The sequence below is a fragment of the Triticum dicoccoides genome, chromosome 3B (assembly GCF_002162155.2).
Source record: "Triticum dicoccoides isolate Atlit2015 ecotype Zavitan chromosome 3B, WEW_v2.0, whole genome shotgun sequence".
NCBI lineage: Eukaryota > Viridiplantae > Streptophyta > Magnoliopsida > Poales > Poaceae > Triticum > Triticum dicoccoides.
The window spans coordinates 743,075,904-743,081,637 of record NC_041385.1 but is presented as its reverse complement, the minus strand read 5'-3'; positions in this window follow the sequence as shown (position 1 = coordinate 743,081,637).

Genomic DNA, 5,734 nt, shown 5'->3' with positions numbered 1-5,734 from the left:
AAATTGACACAACACTCCTGTTGTTCTATGTTGAGATGAGATTTTTTTCTGAAAGCAATAAGAGGCAATGGGTATCGTTTCGTCCCCAAAGATGGAACGTTCCCTACCGAAACCATTAGGCTTGTTGTGAGAAGCTCTGGTTTGTGAGAAGCATATCCCCAAACCTGCCCTAAATGGGACAAAAGATTTACCACAACATGTTGATGCCGCTCCATGATAGCATGCCAAGTTTCATGAATTTCAGACGAGTTTTGCATTTACTAGAATTTAAAAACCAGGTATCTCAATGTTTGCGGCCGAGTGATGGTGGCAGGGTGTTTGACATTCATTCCCATTTCTTGCATGGGACCTAAGCATGCAACCAAGGACATATATTTGAATTTTCAACCAATTTATATGCATTAGAGCATGTGTATGTAGTTCAAATTTGAATTATGCACATAAATGCATTGAAAACTCAGTTAATGTATAAAAATGTCCAAATGAACCCCAAAAAAATCCTAAAAATTGACACAACACTCCTGTTGTTCTATGTTGAGATGAGAATTTTTTTTGAAAGCAATAAGAGGCAATGGATATCATTTCGTCCCCAAAGGTGGGACGTTCCGTACCGAAACCATTAGGCTTGTTGTGAGAAGCATATCCCCAAACCTGCCCCAAATGGGACCAAAAATTTACCACAACATGTTGATGCCGCTCCATGATAGCATGCCAAGTTTCATGAATTTCAGACGAGTTTTGGATTTACTAGAATTTAAAAACCAGGTATCTCAATGTTTGCTGTCGAGTGACGGTGGCAGGGTGTTTGACATTCATTCCCATTTCTTGCATGGGACCTAAAACCAAGGACACACATTTGAATTTTCAACCAATTTATATGCATTAGAGTTTGTGCCTATAGTTCAAATTTGAATTATGCACATAAATAAATTGAGAACTCAGCTAATGCATAAAAATGTCCAAACGAACCCCGAAAAATCCCAAAATTTGACACAAAACTCTTGTTGTTCTATATTGACACGAGAATTTTTTTGAACCAATAAGAGGCAATGGATATCGTTTCATCCCCAAAGGTGGGTCGTTCCCTACAGAAACCATCATGCTTGTTTTGAGAAGCTCTGGTTTGTGAGAAGCATATCCCCAAACCTGCCCCAAATGGGACAAAAAATTTACCATGACATGTTGATGCCGCTCCATGATAGCATGCCAAGTTTCATGAATTTCAGACAAGCTTTGGATTTACTAGAATTTAAAAACCATGTATCTCAATGTTTGCGGCCGAGCGACGGTGTCAAGGTGTTTGACATTCATTCTCATTTCTTGCATGTGACCTAAGCTTGCAATCAAGGACAAACATTTGATTTTGCAACCCATTTTTATGGACTGGAGCATGTGCATGTAGTTCAATTTTGAATTATGCACATAAATGACTAGAAAACTCAATTAACGTATAAAAATGTCCAAACGATCTCCGAAAAAATTCAAAATTTAACAAGACACTCCTATTGTTCTATGTTGACACTAGGAAAAAAATTGAAAGGAAGAAGAGGTGATGAATATCGTTTTGTCCACAAAGGTGACACGTTTCCCTAACGGAACCATGAGGCTTCTTGTGAGATGCTCTGGTTTGTGAGAAGCTTATACCATAACCTGCCCCAAATGGGACAATATTTTTTACCCCAGCATGTTGATGCCATTCCATGATAGCATGCCAAGGTTCATGAATTTCAGACGGGTTTTGGATTTACTAGAATTATAAAAGCAAGTACCTCAACATTTACCGGAGAGCCACGGTGCCGTGGTGTTCAAAATTCATCCCCATTTCTTGCATGGGACATAAGCATAAACCCATGGACACATATATGATTTTACAACCCATGTTGGTGCATTGTAGCATGTGCATGTGCTTTAATTTTGAATTGTGCATCTGAAATGGCTAGAAAACCAATTTAATGTATAAATTTGGAAACGAACCCGAAATAATTTCAATTTTTTATGAGACACATATAGTTACATGTTCACTGGAGATAAAAGGTCTAGCAATTCAAACACCGTCCATTGCCGATGTGACCCCATTATGTAATTCAAATCAAGATGAAAAATCAAGTAGATCCCACAGAGTTTATTATCACCAACCGTGTGAAATGCAGTACAACATATCCTGGAGCACCGTCGGTGTATAGTATGCCTATGGCTTACGTGAGAAGGTCCGTCGGCTACAGTCCACAGCCGGTGTGTCAAGCACACTAGCTCTCTCACCAAATATAATTTCACTGTCACTACAAGAAATATGTCAACTAGTGACCTTCTGTCAGTGACCCTGGAAGAATTGGTCATAGATCTATGACCATTTGAGACCAATTGGTCAAAAGCTGTTCGGGGGGCTCCAAACCCTAAACCATTGCGACCATTTTGGTCAGAAAGGTCGTAATTTCCTTACACGAAATGGTCATAAAGCAAACAACGCTGGTCTGCTGCCTTATTTCTTGTTGTTAACGACCAATATAGATGGTCATAGCCTTGTAGATTGTGGTGGGTTGTGATGACTAGGCGCCATCTCATCAGTTTTGCCTATGTGTCATGTCCATGTGTCAATTTTTGCCCTAGGTTGTGAAGCAAGCTATATTTCTGTTATTCCAAAAATTCCCAAAAAATTCTCATAAATTGTTTGGATCATATCTTCATCAAATATGTCAAAAACCTTCCTTGCCTAGTTCAAAAATAACTCAACAATATTCATTTTCCTATCCTGTTCAGAGCAGCACTTTGTGAAGGAAGTGTTATTTATATATTCTTGATTTCCCTAAAAATTTGTGAAGACATTCTTCTTAGTATATGATCATCCTCAGCCAAAACTCACGCCCATTAGCCATGGGCATTTCCCGTACCGCAAATCAAACACTTGGTTGCTTATTCATGTTTGACCATCGATCGGTCTCCTCGTGAGAATCTTATGTTGTGATTTTCTTCCTAGCACCTACCTGGGGAGTGCCCAACCCACTAGACATGCCTAGGCTGCCCAGAACGCATGGCAATGCCACGGTCACGCGGTGACCACGCGGCAGGCATGCGAGCTTACGCGCTCTAGAGTTGGGGCCCTCGACCACCGTCCAAACCTCGATGTCTCACCATGAAACCATGTATTTCTAATTAAATAGATACTTACGTACCTAGAAATGATTTTGGGAAAAAATAAATAGCAAACTATGAGGCACCTGCAGTTCAAATTTGACCCGCTTCCAACTGAATGGGCCGCAATTTGTCTTTTTCACCAGAGGTGGATCAAAACTTTTTACACCCAACCATTTTGTCAATTGTGCATTAAACATGGCCTAATATTTTATAAAATTGATTTGGTCCATTTTTCAAAAATTATTTGGTAGTTCCTTCACAAAAAAACCTCATTTCGGGCACTCAGAAAACGAAAAATGAATTTTCCGTGCAAAGAAAATGAAAACTTCCTTAGGCAACATTGTTTGGAATTCCAAGATGCACCCCTGTGCATAATATGAGATCATTTTAATAAACTATGCCATGAATGTGTCCATAAGATTGATCATTTGGCTTGAAAGCCATGAATCTTCACGCATGATAGCTCATTCCTGAGAACATTTTTTTAAAATAATTACCGTATTACAAGTTTATTATTTTTTCTGGAAACTTGGTCACATATAATGACACAATGCGGAGGTTTTCCTTTTTTTGATTTTTTTTGAATTCTTTATGCCTGTTTCAAAATGCGGTCAAAACAATGGGCTTGACCGTTCCTAGCTAGTGGTTGAATCTTGTAATATTTTGGTGTTTCTCTGATTAAATAGATAGTTATGTACCTAGAAATAATTTTTGGAAAAAATAAAGAGCAAACTACGAGGTAGCTACAGTTCAAATTTGACCCGCTTCCAACTAAATCAGCGGGAATTTTTCTTTTTCACAAGAGGTGGATCAAAAATTTTGACACCCAACCATTTTGTCAATTGTGAATTATATATGGCCTAGTATTTTATAAAATTGATTTGGTCCAATTTTGCAACAAATATATGGCAGGTCCTTCACAAAAAAACTCATTTCAGGCACTCGAAAAATGGAAAATGAATTTTCCGTCCAAAGAAAATGAAAACTTCCTTAGGCAACATTGTTTGTCATTCCAAGATGCACCCTTGTGCACTATATGAGGTCATTTGAACAAACTATGCCATGAATGTGGCCATAAGATTGATCATTTGGCTTGATAGCCATGAATCTTCATGCATGATAGCTTATTTTTGAGAACACTTTTTAAAATAATTTCCATATTACAAGTTTATTATTTTTGCTGGAAACTTGGCCACATATAATAACACAATGCGAAGGTTTTCCAATTTTTTGATTTTTTGAATTTTTTATGCCCGTTTCAAAATGCGGTCAAAATGGCGGGGTTGACCGTTCCTAGCTAGTGGTTGAAAATTGGATTTTTTTGGTGTTTCTCTGATTAAATAGGTACTTATGTAACAAGAAATGATTTTTGGAAAAAATAAATAGCAAACTATGAGGCAGCTACAGTTCAAATTTGACCCGCTTCCAGCTGAATCGACGGTAATTTGTCTTTTTCACTAGAGGTGGATCAAAACTTTTGACACCCAACCATTTTTTCAATTGTGCATTAAATATGGCCTAGTATTTTATAAAATTGATTAGGTCCAATTTTGCAACAAATATATGGTAGGTCCTTCACGAAAAACCCTCATTTCGGCCACTCGAAAAATGGAAAATGTATTTTCCGTGAAAAGAAAATGAAAACTCCCAACGTTGTTTGGAATTCCAAGATGCCCCCTTGTGCACGATATGAGATCATTTGAACAAACTATGCCATGAATGTGGCCATAAGATTGATCATTTGGCTAGAAAGCCTTGAATCTTCACGCATGATAGCTCATTTCGAGAACACTTTTCTAAAATAGTTTCCATATTACAAGTTTATTATTTTTCCTGGAAAGTTGGTCACATATAATGACACAATGCGAAGGTTTTCCAATTTTTTTGATTTTTTTTGAATTTTGTATGCCCGTTTCAAAATGCGGTCAAAACAGCGGGCATGACCGTTCCTAGCTAGTGGTTGAATCTTGGAAAACTTTTGGTGTTTCTCTGATTAAATAGATACTTATGTACCTAGAAATGATTTTTGGAAAAAATAAAGAGCAAATTATAAGGCAGCTATAGTTCAAATTTGACCCGCTTCCAGCTGAATCGGCGGGAATTTGTCTTTTTCACCAGAGGTGGATCAAAACTTTTTACACCCAATCATTTGGTCAATTGTGCATTAAAAATTGCCTAGTATTTTAGAAAAATGATTTGGTCCAATTTTGCAACAAATATATGGTAGGTCCTTCACAAAAAAACTCATTTTGGGCACTCAAAAAATGAAAATTGATTACGACCATTTTAGATGGTCATAACATCATCAAAGCCTGCACTTCACTCTGATTGGTCAATGGGCATGTCACGCGGATCAAGCATTAGAGACCGTCGGATCCTGCCAGATCCAACGACCCAAACCCCTCACCCTCTCCCCACACCCACCCACCCAAAAGCAGCTCCCCTCACCTATACCACATGTCGTTGAGGACACTGACATGTGGGCCTAATTCCTCGCGGGCCCACCTGTCATTGGCAAAATGCCACCACTCACCCACTCCTCCCCCCTCGCGGGCACACCACTCCTCCCCCCTCTCCTCCTCTCCCCCGCACACCACTCCTC